General features: G+C 36.6%; 1 protein-coding gene across 1 annotated transcript in view; it reads right to left on the bottom strand.

Moving 5' to 3' along the window:
• Positions 1-16,007, bottom strand: part of LOC145694746 (uncharacterized) — a 432,718-nt gene that overhangs the window by 161,973 nt on the left and 254,738 nt on the right. Inside the window, exon 2 of the mRNA XM_081771356.1 lies at positions 1,463-1,542. The gene's annotated coding sequence lies outside the window, so the exon portion shown is untranslated. The remainder of the gene's footprint in view (positions 1-1,462; positions 1,543-16,007) is intronic.

Here is a 16,007-nt window from a genome sequence, read left to right as displayed (position 1 = left end):
ATGATGAAAATTTTATTTGTGATTTTTGTTCTTAGATTTAACAAAATCGTGACCTAAAGTTATTTTTTCTATGTTATTGGTCTAATATATTTTAGCCCTCTATTTTTCCGTACTTTTTAAGCTAGCATATTTTTTCAGTTGTATATATTCTTACTGTACTAGTTCTTGGAGTACTTACATATTTTTCTTGTAAAAGGAAAGTTTTTTAATAATTATTTTATATGTACCCGGTTTTGTCCGACCTGGTCGGACAAAACCGGGTTTTTGCATACCCTTTAAAAAATGCTTTTGCTCTCGAAATTTACAAGCTTTTTCCACTGAAATAAACATTTTTGTGTCAATAACAAATCTATTTAGTATTTGAAAACTAATTCAAGCTATACACTATTCATATAGATGCTGAGGAACAAGCAAAAACATTTTGGGTCCCGGTTTTGTCCGACTTTCCCCTACAAATAAATGAGAAGTTAGTTTCGATTCATAGTTGTGAAACTACGATAGAATTTTAAACTGTCCGAATTCAATATTGAAATATCTTTAACTTCGGGCTACAATAGAGGGATAGAGAAATGTGAAGCCTGTTAAAAGGTAAATTTCTATTGGTTCTGGTCTTAGTAGAGAGATACAGGAAAAGATGGAATCCTCCCTTCAGACACTGAATCGATAACTAAAAATGATTTCTCGGTATTTGTTACCGGTACCGTTTTTGTTCTATGGCGATCAATTTTGTAACCGGACATGGTTGAATTCTATCACTTTCGGTTTGAAAAGTGGGTTAACGAAGAAAATGGAACCTATTCTTTAGATTTTGAATCTATTCCAAAAACAGTTTTTATCTATCTATTATTGTTTCTGTTCTGGAGGGCTCAGTGGTAGAGCGCTTACTTCTGGCGCGTGAGGTACCTGGTTCAATTCTTTGCCAAATAAGTTTGGGGTGGTTAACATCGTGTCCATGGGTCTTCCCGGAGTACTCCCGTTTCCTCCCACTTGCTCATTCCAGCAATAATCTTCCATCATCACTCACTTGCCTCAATCAACGCTTCCCTTGGCCTAAAGGGCATAATCGTGGGACGTTAAACTGAAATATTTCGTTTCATTTCATGTACTATTTTTGTTCTCTGGCGATCAACATTGTAGCCGGAAATGGTTGATTTCTACCACTCCCGGTTTTATTAAAGGGTTTGTGAAGGAAACGGAACCTATTCCTGGAACACTGAATCGATTTTCAGAGTACAGTTTCTAGATATTTCTTACCGTTTTTGATATAATACGCTGTCAATAAACAGACAGTCGGACGGACGGACATATCCATTCTATAAGACTTCCGATACTTTTGTACAGCACAATTTGAATGTCTACAAACATAAAATAAAACGAAAATACTGTATTTTATTTTTAAGTTACAACATGCTGGATCATTCACGGCCGAAATAATAATAATATTAATAATAAATATACTCACTCGCTTTGAAGAATGCAAATTTTACCAGTAGAAATGGTTCTTAGTGTTTCCAATGGGATTTCTCGTCACGTTTGCCACATCTATAAGTACATAAATATTGAATTAGATATAATAATAAAGTTCTCAGGATTGTTAAATACTTTTACACCTTCTGCATGCAGTAACACAAAATAAATAAGATTTTCAATAAATGACACACTCTTTTTCAGTAAAGTATTGTCACCCAAGATTGTCAAATACTTTTACAATTTTTGCACGCAGTAATACAAAATAAAGAAGATTTTCAATAAGAGGCATATACTGTTGTTCAGTAAAGCACTGCCACCCATTTCTTCTTTGAAGTTTGCATTTTTGGAACTGTACAGATAAGATTATATTTGGGCATGAAATATACGTGAAAAATTTTAGCTCTGCGTCCCACGCTTATGCACTGAGGTTAAGGGAGACGGTGATGTTGAGAAATGAATGAAATGGTGGAATGAAGAAAGTGGGAGGAAACGAGAGAACCCCGAGAAAACCTAAACACACGGTGTTTCTCCACCACAAAGTCCACTTGGCGCAAGCTGGGATCGAACCAGGGACCCCACGCACCAGGGGCGAACCCTCTACCACTGAGCCGCGGCCCATTTGATCATGAAGTAAATATGTTAAAAGAGTGAATGAAGATTCAGAACTGTTTGATAAGCTTTCATTGATTGATAAGAGTGTATGCATGGCTTCTCAAAGTCATGCGGTTAAGCAGAATTTAAAAAAAAATAACTTAAATTTTATTTTTTTATCTCTTCTGTCCTATTCATGGTCGTTCATATGTCGAAAATCCAAGCACACAGTGTTTGTCCCCCACAAAGTCCACTTGGCGTAAGCAGGGATCGAATCAAGGACGCTACGCAAAAGAGGTTAATGCGTACCACTGAGCCACCGCACCGCTCTAGGAATGGAAATAATCAATAATAATGCTAAAAGGGACCAGGAAGGCCCAGTGGTAGAGCACTCACCTCTGTTGCGTGGTGTCCTTGGTTCGATCCCCGCTTGCACCAAGTGAGTTTTGTAGTGGACAAAGACGTATGTTTTGTGGGTTTTCTTGGCGTACCCCTGTTTCTTCTACTTTTTTCATTCGCCCATGCCATTCATGATAATCTTCATCTTATTTCTTAGCCTCAGTGCATAATTGTAGGACATTAAACTAACAAAACATGACTAAATTTAGGAAGGCTGAAAATAGACTGCAATAGATATTGAGCAATATTGTTGTTAATATTTTTTTTACAAAATCTTGGCCAGTGTCCTTTAGTACGGTTAACCCCGTATATAGATGAAGCGATCAGAAATTATGAGACACAATAGGTCAGTATTATACCACATACTGCACGTTAAAAAATAATAGTGACAATGTACGAATATGGTGGTTCTGTTCAACAACTATTCGCAGACTTTAAGATGGCCTATCTATCATTCGTTAAAAGAGATACGCTCTAGTATGTAATATCTTGGAAGAATTCAGAATTCTCAAGGTAAAGTTATTGAAGGGATGTCTTAGTCAAACAAAGAACTGAGAATATATGAATAAGAGTGAAGCTGTCTAATTCTTTCGGGACTTGAAGCAAAGGGAATATCGTATATACACATCACTTTTTAACTTCGCTTTAGAATGCGCCATTAGGAAAATTGAAGAAAGCAACAGAGGAATAACTTACTATTCAACGGAATACCTTTTTTTCTATTCACAAACAATGTATTTTTTTGATTAGAGACGATATGGGATAGGAGAACGTGGCCATTTTTCTAACGGAGTGTAAATAAATTGGTCTCCACATATTGCGAACAAAACAAAGTTCATGGTAATAAACTGAACTAGCTCTCTCACACATACTTTTTTTTTAAAGGCTGTTTTTCTTGTCCTTATGCATAAATCAGGGAGCGCACCCAGAGGGGGTTCACCGGGTCCAAACCCCTTCCAAAGCTTCGTAACTCGACATACATTAAAGTATGCTTGTTTAGCAGAGAAATAGTTGATGTAGAATGAAACTTGATCCTAAACTTCATTTGCATCCTTCTTTTCACATGAAAGCAATCTAGTTCTATCCAGGGCTTGCTAACTTAACATAATGTGCGTTATTTTTAATTCGTTATTTGTTACCATACCTATATGATAACAAAAACTAAGACTAAATGAATAACGTTACTGCGTTAAATACCGTTTTAGCTGTTACCGACACAATTACGGTACTTATTAAAAATAACGTTATTGCCAGGCGAAGAGAGCATTTCGTTATTAAGATTGGGTTAGTACTGTAATAAAGTTTATATATGGTACCGTAATAGGTCTCATAAAAATGATAACGTTAAAGACATAACTGTTTAACTTAATATCATTGCATTTAATTGCAGTAAATGTATTCGTTATTTGTTACCGTTCCTATATCCTAACAAATAACGAAACCAATTCAGTAACGTTATTGCCACGAGTATTATTTCAAATGTTACTCTCACAATTACGGTACTTATTAAAAATAACGTTATTGGCAGGAGGAGAGAGCATTTCGTTATTAAGGTTGGGTTACTGCTGCAATCAAATTAATGTATGGTAACGTAATAGGTTTCATTAAAATGATAACGTTAAAGACATAACTGTTTAACTTAATATCATTGCATTTAATTGCAGTAAATATATTCGTTATTTGTTACCGTTCGTATATCGTAACAAATAACGAAACCAATTTAGTAACGTTATTGTCATAGGTATAATTTCAAACGTTACTCTCACATTTACGGTACTTATTAAAAATAACGTTATTAGCAGGCGAAGAAAGCATTTCGTTGTTGAGGTTATCGTACCAACGGTGCCGACTTTCCAAAACTTATGTGGGTGCATATCAATGGCAGGACTTGTTATGCGTTTTCAGGGGAGTCTCGATATTTTTTCATTGATTTCCTTTTAGTTAAAAGATTTTCTGAACACTGTCATAAAGGGCTGTGGTGTGATAAAATAAAACATATCGGTACTATAAGGACAAGTTGGGGCTGCCTTAACACGTCTGATTTAAACGCAAGAGAAACGGGTTCAAACCCGGGTCCAAGGTTAAGGATAAGTTACTGTAATGAATATCCTCAACATATGTAATCGTACCATTAAGTGTATACTTTAAAATAACTTATATGATGCACAATTATCGCAAGAGGCAATGATATTATCACCACGTTACTAAAAGAAAACACCACATTCATACATATTAAAGTGAAAAAATCTTCATAAAAACAAATAATTTTAATGGTATTGCAGAAAGAACTGTATAAGGGTTTTGTTGTGAACATAAACTACAAAATAACTGACTTACAGTAAATGCATGCCGAATATACCTTGCGATCGAAATCGAGATTTAAGTCGCGGTCGCTACCTCGATGTTTAGGTCGCGATGATGAAGGGCGCACATAGCGAGGAGGTCGCACCCTCGCTGTTAAGTTCTCAGTTTAAGGGAAAATATTGCTGTGACGCATGTGAAATTATTCCGTCAGTGCACAAAAATCACTGCAAAACCACATTTTGAAATTGAAAACACCAAACAGTTTATAAATAGAGATGGACGCGAGACGGGATATGAGAAATACCAAAGTCTCGTCTCTTGTTTCGCAAAAATATTTGAGTCTCACCTCTTGTTCATCTCTATCAATATTCTAAATCAAAGACTTTTACATTTTATTCAATTTTCTGTGAAGAAAATGTCCTCTTTCAGCACTCAGGCGAGAAGTCGTTTCCCAGTAAAATTTAATAAATAAATAAATCAGGTATGTCTTCAGATTTTGGGGTGGAGGTGGTATTAACTGCAGCAAATGAAATTTCAGCACTGCAATTCCATTATTCGACATTTCCTCCCAATGGATACGTGCCCGTCTTTACAGGTATTTCTTTGCCTTACGTCAATAACGAATTTAGAAGAAACCCTTTTTATTCATCTCGGAATTGGGGGAGGGCGTGGAGTTTTTAAGCATAGATATTATTTACAATAGCTTCTTAGCAACTGAAATGGGAATGTCAGATAAGTTATTTATTTGAGAATTATACTGTAGGTTATTATTATATAAGGCACTATATACGTTTAATCCCTTCGGGATCCTATGGTACAATTTGTACCATATGCACTTTTCATGGTACATTGCGTTATTTCTCTTCTATTTGAGCTTTTTCGTCCGGGTTCTTTTTTTTTTTTCAAGTTCAGAGGTCTTGCAGAAGACATTACGTATGGTTTCAGACCGTCTTGCGTCCAGACATAGGAGGTGATGACGTCATAAGTCAAAAATTTATTTTCTCATTTTCTAAGTGTATGTTCAATATTTTTTGGCGGGCTTATTTTTCTACGTAGAAGATTGAAATTTTGCACAAACATTCAGTCCACGGAGTAGTATGTAACAGATTTTTTGTTCCGATGTCAGTGCTAAAATAGGGGGGGAACCAGAGGGGCGAAGGGGTAAAAATAGGGATTTTTACCCCAAAAATCCCGTTTTTCGTCATTTTCCCGCCTTACATACATGATAGGACCACGTGAGTCATACCGTCTGAAAGGCAGTTCCATTCTGAAGAGAACGACGGTCGAATTATTATTCTAGGGTAATTAGGGCCGTCTCAGTGAATTTTTATCCAAATATACGAGGGTCGTTCAGAAAGTAAGGAACGATTGCGTATTGGGCGCGGCTCCGACCCCCTACCACTGCGATCGCATGCGTGGCAGTAGCTCCTTCCTTTATCTCAGTGTGAGCCGAGTCTCAATGCTGTGCGGTCACGCTACTTGTTTTTACAGCGATTCAAAATGGCGGCGCCAATCGAAAATCCCGCCAAATGTGAAGTACGGAGTGTCATTCGTTTTCTGAAGGCGCAAAAAAGTTAAGCCTGTTGAAATTTATAGGCAAATAAAGAATGTTTATGGCGATAGTGCAATGAACGAGTCATCACTGAGGAAATGGTGCATTATGTTTAATCAAGAAAGAATCAGCGTGCATGATGAAAATTGGAGTGGGAGGCCATCGCTTGTTACGGAAGAACTGAAGGGAAAATCTTTTGTCATCCTTCTTATAGTCCTGACTTGGTACCAAGTGATTCTCACTTATTCCCGACAATTTTGGGTAGAAAACAGTTCGCAAACGATGAAGAACTCAAGCAAGCACTGACAGCCTGGTTGAAATCTTTGGCGGCAGATGAGTATAATATCGGCATTAAAAAACTGGTCCCACATTATAACAAGTATCTCTACAACTATGGCGATTATATAGAAAAGCAAAGTAGAGTCCTGTGGCTTTGTAAATGAAGTTTTGTGTTGATATCTTTTGTCTTTATTTAATAATGCTTAAACGTTCTTTACTTTCTGAACGACCCTCGTACTTCTGTATAGGGTAAAAGTGGGGCATGGTAGGGATTTTTTTCTCGCGGGCCTATTTTTTCACATAGAAGATTGAAATTTTGCACAAACATTCAGTCCACCGAGTAGTATTTACCAGAAGTTTTTTTCCGATTTCTGCGTAAAAACAGGGGGGTCCAGAGGGGCAAAAGTTGAAAAAAGGGAAAATTTGCCCCCAAAAATCCCTTTTTTCAGGAATTTCCCGCCTTAGATACATGATGGAGACATATGAATGGTACCGCCTGAAAGACAGTTCTATTCTGAAGAGAATGATTGGCGGATTATAGTCCTAGGGTAATTAGGGATGTCTCAGGAATTTTTCCCTGAGATCATAGTGTTTTATGGTACTTAGGGGCATTGTGGGAATTTTTGATAAAAATTCTCCCGCCCTTACTATTCAAGATAGAAACTTGAAATTTGGCACACACATTCAGTATACCAAGTACTATTTATCAGATTTTTTTGATGGCTACGATCACACAGGGGGGTCCAGGGGGGGCCAAAGTTCAAGAAACAATTTTTCCCTCCGAAATTTTCACTTTGACATTTTTCCCCGTTTCTGGTATATGGTATGAGCATGCAAGTGGTACCATTCGAAAGCCAGCTCTATTCTGAAGAGAATGAGGTATGAACCATGATCCTAGGATAAATAGTGAGGATACAGTAGCTGCTTGACTCAAAGTCTAAAAAAATAGCCCAAAAAGCCAGGATCCGGAAAGGGTTAATACTCGAAATGGGGGCGGCGTGGAGTTTTTAAGCATAGATGTGATTAACAGTAGCTTCTTTTTTTCTTTAAAAATTCTACAATTAATTCAATACTTCAGTCCGAAAACCCCCTTCCTGTGACCGCCACTGCCTTATATAATAATAAGCTACAATATAATTCTCAAATAAATAACTTATCTGACATTCCCATTTCAGTTGCTATTTTCTTCCATTCTGTATTTAAAACGTGCCTATTATGAAGTTGTTTGTATTTCTTATTCCATATTGCTGGAACATTATTAGTTCTATTAATATATCTTTCATAGGGCCAATCCTACCATCTTCTGATATCTGTCTGATATAAATATCCTCCTGACATTTTTCCGATAAGTGTTCTACAATGTCCTGATAACAATCAGGTGGTTGATAAACCCTTTCGGCTGGTTGGTACCAGTGAAGCCATATCTAGCATCTTGGTGCTAGATCTAGCATAATCAACATGCATTTAGCATCTAGCATCTTGACTTTAGAATCCTGGCCAAATCTAGCATAATTTCATTCTTCACTCTGGTAAACAGAAGAAGAACGAAAATTTAGATGTTTCAAGGACCGTCGGGAATTATTCTTTTTAGTTGAAGTGATGATTGGAGCAGTGAAACCAGTCAGTTTCAGCGGTTGTAATTTTTTGTTGAATTCAGAGCAAACGCAAAAATAGCAAACGTGATTCTGCAAAACATATTTACTTACCCATAGTTTTATTACTGTCAACTGACACCTGAATGTGTGGTTATCTGGGATGTTTCTGTCCGTTTCAATTTGTAATTTGAGAGGGGAGGGATTTGAGCGTCAGGGGACAGCTAGTAATACACTAAAAGAAATGCTTCAGGGCTGCGTCGGAAGCGGCATGTTGTGTATATATTTCTTAAAATGTTATGTTCTTAAAATTCATAAAATATAAATTCAAACATCCTCCGCTATAACGTGCCATTTACCATCATTCCTGACAGTGTCATATTAGCTTTGTACATGAATACAGTTAATAAATACACTTCATTAAAATAATGAAGATAAGTAGGGGCGGATCTTTAAAATTAGTTAGGAAAGATAATTTGAAAATCTGGCATAATTTACAAAAATCTAGCATAATTCAGACCCGTATTTGGCATCATCGCAAGTGTCGAGTGTGGCAACCCTGGTTGGTACTTTGACAGGAAGTTCAATTGCCTGTTAACAGCTATCAGCTACTTGTTAGTTGTCGTGTAGTGAATCATGGACGAAATCGAAGAATTGTTGATGTTGTCCGAGGACGATGAGGAGATTGTTCGATATATAGCGAGGCCTAGAAGACCATTTTAGCTCGAATATATGCCAATTTATAACGATAAGTAGTACCCGTTGGCTACAAGTGCCCGCACATAAGCGCCATGTAATTTGTATAGTTAGAAGATGAAGAAATATATTCTATATAAAATATAGAATTTAATTATTGAAATTGAATGATCTATAAAATAATATCTAAATTATTAATCTAATTTACATATTTTTAGAGGTGGAATATCAAATAAATGAATTAATTAAAAGCTCAGATTATGTTATTACGTGTAGTCAGTGGCGGCGATTGGATGTTAAAAGTGGGGGGGCAAGACATGATCTGAATATTTATATATCAATGATAGTTTCCCTGGTTGATGCTAACCTTTTTTGACGAAAGGTTGCATAACTAATAGGATAGTATCTTTTTCAGTTAAAATACCGTATATCGTACTTCACATTTTATTAAGGAAATTGACAAAAGCAACGCAAGTAGATACTAGTCTTTGTACAGTCACGAAAGACAGTATTCTTCAGGTGACTAAATTTCTTTTCCTAATAACTCACAATAAATTAACCTATTAGAGTACTGACTTTGGCAAGCTGTCAAGTTATAACTATTCTAAGGATAACAACAAAAAGATCCAAATTAATTCATTTGTTCCCGAGTTATTGGCAAAAGAAAATTTGTTAACTGTCAAATATTTTCTTTTCCGTGTGTACTCTTAAACAACGAAGGTGTAAGAAGAGATTTGATTTCTTGCTTATGAACACCTTAAAATTATGTCTGGAAAATTGTGTGATCGGATTATTTAGTAACAAATTTGCAAAACAAATAAATAGAAAGGATAATATTAATCATAGTAATGAATAACGAGGTTTGTTTTGCAAAAGTTATATTGAACTTGGGATTAATGAACAGTTTATAATTTTAATTAAACACATGCTATTAAATGTATGTTATTACTCTTTGAAAGACAGTAAATATTACAAGCATATGACACGACATTTAAAGAAGTACTTTTGCAGCTTCCCGAAACATGTTAAAATGAAAATGAAATCTTTCAGTTTTACGTCCCACAGTTATACCGGCCAGGCTAAAGGAGACGGTGATGAAAAGAAATAAATGAAATGGTCGCTTGAAGAAAGTGGGAGGAAACGGAAGAGAAAACTCACGCAGGCGGTGTTTGTCCATCACAAAGTTCACTTGGCTTGAACGGAGATCGAAATAAGGATCCCACACACCGAAGATGAACGCTCTACTACTGAGCCACCGCGGCCCTTCCGAAACATATTCGTTGCTATTAGGTGCAGGTTTCACTTTCTTGGGATACATCAAAACTCAACAATACTTAAAATCACTCCATACTGCAGTTATACAAAATAATCCTAAAACCTAGAATTATGTTAAATTCACTGAATTTAATTGTATATGCACTCGTACACCCCTAAACACACCACTTCACTCGTATTTACACTGCAAAACAATGGAAAAGGTAGAAGTTGCTTCTTATGACTCTGTTTTTAATCCTTAGTATTAGAAAGAAGAAAAGACATTTTAGGTATTGTCAATTTTTGTTCATTTAAAGAATAAATTTATAAGAGATGTTTCTCTGTGTGTGCGCGTGTGTGTGTGAAATGTTATCTCAATTAGTTTCAAAGCGGCTGACTAACATATCGAGCCCTTGTAAGAAGAAACTAAAGTACACTGGAATTGCGCTCCAATACATTAATTTTTGTGCCATTATCCGTGGCAATCACAATGCAGTTCTTGTAGCTTCCTTAATTCCACGGGGAGACAATCAATACGTACTCACACAACAGCAGATATTATATGGCATCATTTTTTCCTATGAACCAGTAATACATACAATAATTTTACATTTCCAAATGAAACTAGATATATACATTAATGGGTCACTTCAAAAAAGTGGGGGGGGGGCAACTGCCCCCCTTTGCCCCCTTAATCGCCGCCCATGCGTGTAGTATTATAAAATGGAGTGTAATATATAACGAAAATGGAGTGTAATATATAACGAGTGTAATATATAACGTTATATATTTTAGTAATGCTTCTTAGGTTGTAAGGACGAACAGCAATATTTCTATGTATATAATACCAATGCATATGTAAGTGTAGCCTAAAAAGTGTTTATTACTTAAGTCTGTGTTTGTCTTTACGATAGTGTACCCCTGGACAATAACGTGCATAAGAAAAAATACCGGTACTCATTTCTGTTTCCCATGTTTTCAATAGGATAATTTAAACAAGCATACTGAAAACGCACTTGACGTTTCAATTCTTTTCTGTATGAGCAACAGAAAACCAACCAATCAAATGGTCCGTTAAAACCTTGATTCGGGTTAACTATCTGACAGAGTATACTGTATATCAGGCACAGTATATTGTAGAACGAACCACGGGTTAAAGTAACTAACAACTTCCTGATATCTAATTCTGACTGATAGTAATCAGAAAGAATATCAGGATATTGTAGGACTGGCCCTAATCAAATATAATAGTGCAGCAAAACCTTGAGCATAGACACACTCAATCCGCTACAGACGAACTTCTAAACAAATGAAGACTTTATTCCGTGCAGCGCTTCAGGGAGAACCAATGAAAATACGAGCCACAGTAATGCTTCCGCTGAACATCGATGTCAAAACAAACTCAGTTGTTCATCATCGCGACCACTAATTCACCCTCGCGGTCGACCTCTAGGTCGTCATGTAGCGTACGTCATCGGCATGCGCTTACCCATTTGAATCCATGTTTATGTGCTAGTATCGAGGGTGTGACCGCGACTTAAACCTCGACGTCGATCGCAAGGTTTCTTCGGCATGTCCTGCCCTTAAGTGTGCTGTTTGGTTGCCTTTGCACAAACACATTTGAAACAAACAATTATGTTTTAGAGGTTAGAAATTTTAACTTCCATCTCAATGTTTTAATTGCTTATTATTTTTTGGTAATGGCAATCAAGTGAGAAATGTTTATTTTATTTTATTTCTATCAAATTAAAAATCTCGTGGCTGCGGCTCGCCCATAAGATTATTTGTGTGGGTGCTAGAGCCTCGGAGCACCCACGTAGTCGGCGCACATGTATCGTACAGTTGCAATAACTTATTGAATGCTAACTTAATAGATTGGATTATAATTTAAAAGACAGAACTTTTAAACGTAATATAATTTCATTAAAATATACGTTATTACCATTTCCATTTGTATAAAAAAATAATGTTATTGACAGAAAAAAAAACAGCATTTCGTTACTACGATTAAGAATCAGTTGCGTACAGTTGTATTAATGTTATTGAATATTAGTGTGGTAAGTCGTAAAGAAGAAGACTTGCTAAAAAGAAAATGAAAATAAAATATTTGAATTTTACGTTCCATACTTATGCCGGATAGGATAAAGTGCATGACGATGGTAAGAATAAATGAAGTGATTGAAGAAAGTGGGAAGAGACGTGATAACCCTAAGAAAAACCACACACATTGTGTTTGTCCTCCATAAAGCCACTTGGCGCAAGCTGGCATCGAACCGGAAACCCCACGTTGCATTGGTGAACGCTCTACGACTGAACTACCGCGGCCTCATTCCTTTTTCATGCACGACTAATATCCTTTATGTAATTAAAGAAAAGTATATTAAAACTTAACCAATATCCAATATTTGTTAAATTTACGAATACGTTCTCCCAAAGGGACAGAGTATTGGAATTCCATCCATAGACGCTTCAGAAAATGTTAAGCACGGAAATTGAAGAAATTTTGATGAATTATTATCCTAACTCGTAAATGTTACAGGAAAGTGAACTATTTCAATTTTGAATCCAAACGATTAAATTATAAACAGCGTTTTACTTCTTCTGGGCACTTGTCTTTTGTGCGGGACGCCTGGGGTTGATTTCCGCCATGAGCTCATGTGATTTGGATCCTACGTAGGACACATCACACAAAGTTTTGACAGTAAAAATTACATTAAACTCCAGACATGTAAGCTTGTTTTAATCACTCTTCAATGTCATATTTTCCATTGTTTATGATTGGTTAATTGATTGGTCTGGAGTTTACCCGTATTAAGCACTGAAGCTATGTGAGACGCGGTTCTATAGTTTACGTAGAATTATGAGGACTTGATTTTCTGCCAGGAATCAAATCCTGCTCTCCCACACCAAAGGTTTGTACAGTAATCATATAGCCACGAAAATATGAAGTGTAGTACTTTAAAATTTGTGCCTGCTTACGATGGAGGGCGTTTATTTTTAAACAATAGCATAAAAAATAATAGAAAAAAACAAAGCACTCGGACTTCAGATCCATCAATTGCAACAGCACTATGAAACCTTTCAAGTAAAGTTATCTTCCAGTGTAGTTTACCAACAACAGTTCATCCAATGAATTTACGTTTATGTGAAAAAATATGAAACATTTTGGTTCACTGCTATTTCAATTCTATAAATATAGATGTGAAGGTCTTTCAGGCAGGTGAAGTTTACGTAAGGATTATTCCAGTAACGCCCCATTTTCTTCTTCATAACTAACTGACTTGACGAATTCTGTGGCCTATGGAACCCGGAGATTCCAAGCCGTATTCAAAAAAGCTCTTCATTGAGTTCTGTCTTTAGCCAATTGTCCTTTGTACTCCTATTTCTGTGAGATCCATCTTAATTTTGTCCTTCCACATACGCCTAGGTCTTCCTAATGGTCTTTTCCTGATTTGCTTTCCAATTAATATCTTTAAAGTGGTTCTACTTTCTTCCATTCTCGCTACATGACCTGCCCACCTGAACTTCCTAGCCTTAATGACTCTAACAATGTTAGGTAAATGGTATAAATTATGTTAATCGTTATGAAGTTTCCGCCATTCACCATTTTCATCCCTCTTGGTCCGAATATTCGCCACAGGATTTTATTTTCGAATACTTTCAGTCTGCGTTCTTTCCTCACAGTAATTGAGCAAGTTTTGCAACCATACAGTCCAAGAGGCATAATAACTGTTTTATATATTTTAAGCTTCAACTTGTTTTTCTTTTTAGAGTATTCACGAAGACAAAAGAGTTTGGACTGAATTCAATGCTTTCAATCGACATTTAACTTCTTCACGGATATGATTCTGGTCTGATAATGTGGATCCTAGATATTTGAAAAGGTCTACTATGTCGAAAGTTTTGTTTGATATTTTAACGTATCCATTACTTGAGTATTGTGATCACGGTGCATTTTCATGTATTTAGTTTTATTCTGTATTTACTTCTAAGTCCATATCCCTGCAGGCATTTAATAAAACCTCTGCATGTCTTTCAATTGTCCTCACATCATCTCCTATCAGTTTGACATGATCAGCATAAGCCATAACCTGCTGAATGCCATTAAGCTCTAAGGCCTTGTTGCTATATTTAATTTTCCTTATAGCATATTCCAGAACAAATTTGAATAATAATTGTTTTAGTCCCTCTCTCATTATTTCCTCCCTCTCTCAGTGCATCTCATTGTTTTAGTCCCTTCTGTATGTGAAAGATCATGGCAAAATATTTTCCTACCCGGACTTTTCTTTGAGTTTTATTTAAACATATCTTTACTAATCTAATTAGCTATTTTGGTATATGCCGAGTTCGGTAAGAATATTGTACAATATTTCCCAATTCGTAGGCCTATCTAAAATCAATAAGCTGATGTACCCGAGTGTTGTATTCCCATTGCTTTTCGAACATAAAGAAATGGGAATTAATTCCTTTTCTTCTTTACAAAGTTATAAACTAACTATACGAAAGCAACTAGTTTCCTGTGAAATTCGATCTTGAATGCGTATCCATTAGGGATGGCCAGATCCGGATCCGAGATTTCGGATCTTGGATCCGGATCCGAAAATCCGAATCTTGGATCCGGATCCGAAAATCAGGATCTTGGATCCGGATCCGAAATTTCGGATCTTGGATCCGGATCCGAAAAAACGGATCTTAGATCCGGATTCGAAAATCAGGATCTTGGATCCGGATCCGAAATTTCGGATCTTGGATCCGGATTCGGGAAACCGAATCTTGGTTCCGGATCCGAAAATCCGGATCCGAAATTTTGGATCTTGGATCCGGACCTGAAAAACCGGATCTTGGATTCGGATTCGAAACTCCGTGTCAGAAAATTCGGGTGTTCCGAATCAGCAAAATTTTCGAAATTATTGACAAAGTGATTTTCATTCCTATGCTTAAAATAAGATTTTAAGACACTTTTGGTATCTGATCGTGTGACAGCCTTGCGTTCCCTTCATTCTGTTGATATTTGGTTTTCGTGCCTTAATATGTCACAATTACTCCAAATTTGATTGAGTAAAACTGTCGAGTTAGGTGAGAGCAATCTCACTGTCAGATTCGATTCTAGTGGAAATACTTGACCGAAAAGGTAGTAAATCTTTTTTAAAGCGGTCGTCCTCATGGAAATTTGTCCTTTGTTTTCTGTAACACTAGTCAAATGCTGGGATGAAACCTTAGTCTCAAGCCCAAGCTTCTTCATTAGACTCAGGCTGCTTACTTTTCTAATTCTTTCTGAGTTATTGTGGTCACTGAATGAGGCCATTTCCTAGTCGTGATGGGCTAGGCCATTGCTAATAGAACAGCCCATAAAATATAGATCAAATCAAATTAAGGAGCAACTACCTTTTCTTGCTCTTGATGAGCTTTTTTTTCTTTCTTTAAAAATACGTTTCTCTGTGACCGTACCACTCCAGTTAGAATTAAGAATTGTAGTAGAGGTGAAGTTCTAAATGGCAATTAATGTATCAAAATCAATGTATTAATGTACTGTATGTGTATACAAAATACCATATGGAGCCTCGAGCAGTAACATGTATCTTTGTAATTAGTAATCCACTACTATTAACTCTGCATAGGTTGTATAAGGAGCTATATCATTCATGCAAACACACAGGCGGATGCAGGGGGAGGGCGAGAAGTCGGAGGGTGGTGGCTCAGTGGTAGAGCGTTCACCTCCGGTGCTTGGGGTCCCTGGTTCGATCCCAGCTCGCGCCGTGTGGACTTTGTGGTGGACAAAAACCGTGCTCGTGGGTTTTCTCGGGGTTTTCCGTTTCCTCCCACTTTCTTCATTTCATTTATTCCTCATAATCACCGTCTCCTTTAGCCTA

Source organism: Thermobia domestica, chromosome 9, assembly GCF_964235325.1.
Source record: "Thermobia domestica chromosome 9, izTheDome1.hap1.1, whole genome shotgun sequence".
Lineage (NCBI taxonomy): Eukaryota > Metazoa > Arthropoda > Insecta > Zygentoma > Lepismatidae > Thermobia > Thermobia domestica.
This window is presented reverse-complemented; position numbering and strand designations above follow the sequence as displayed.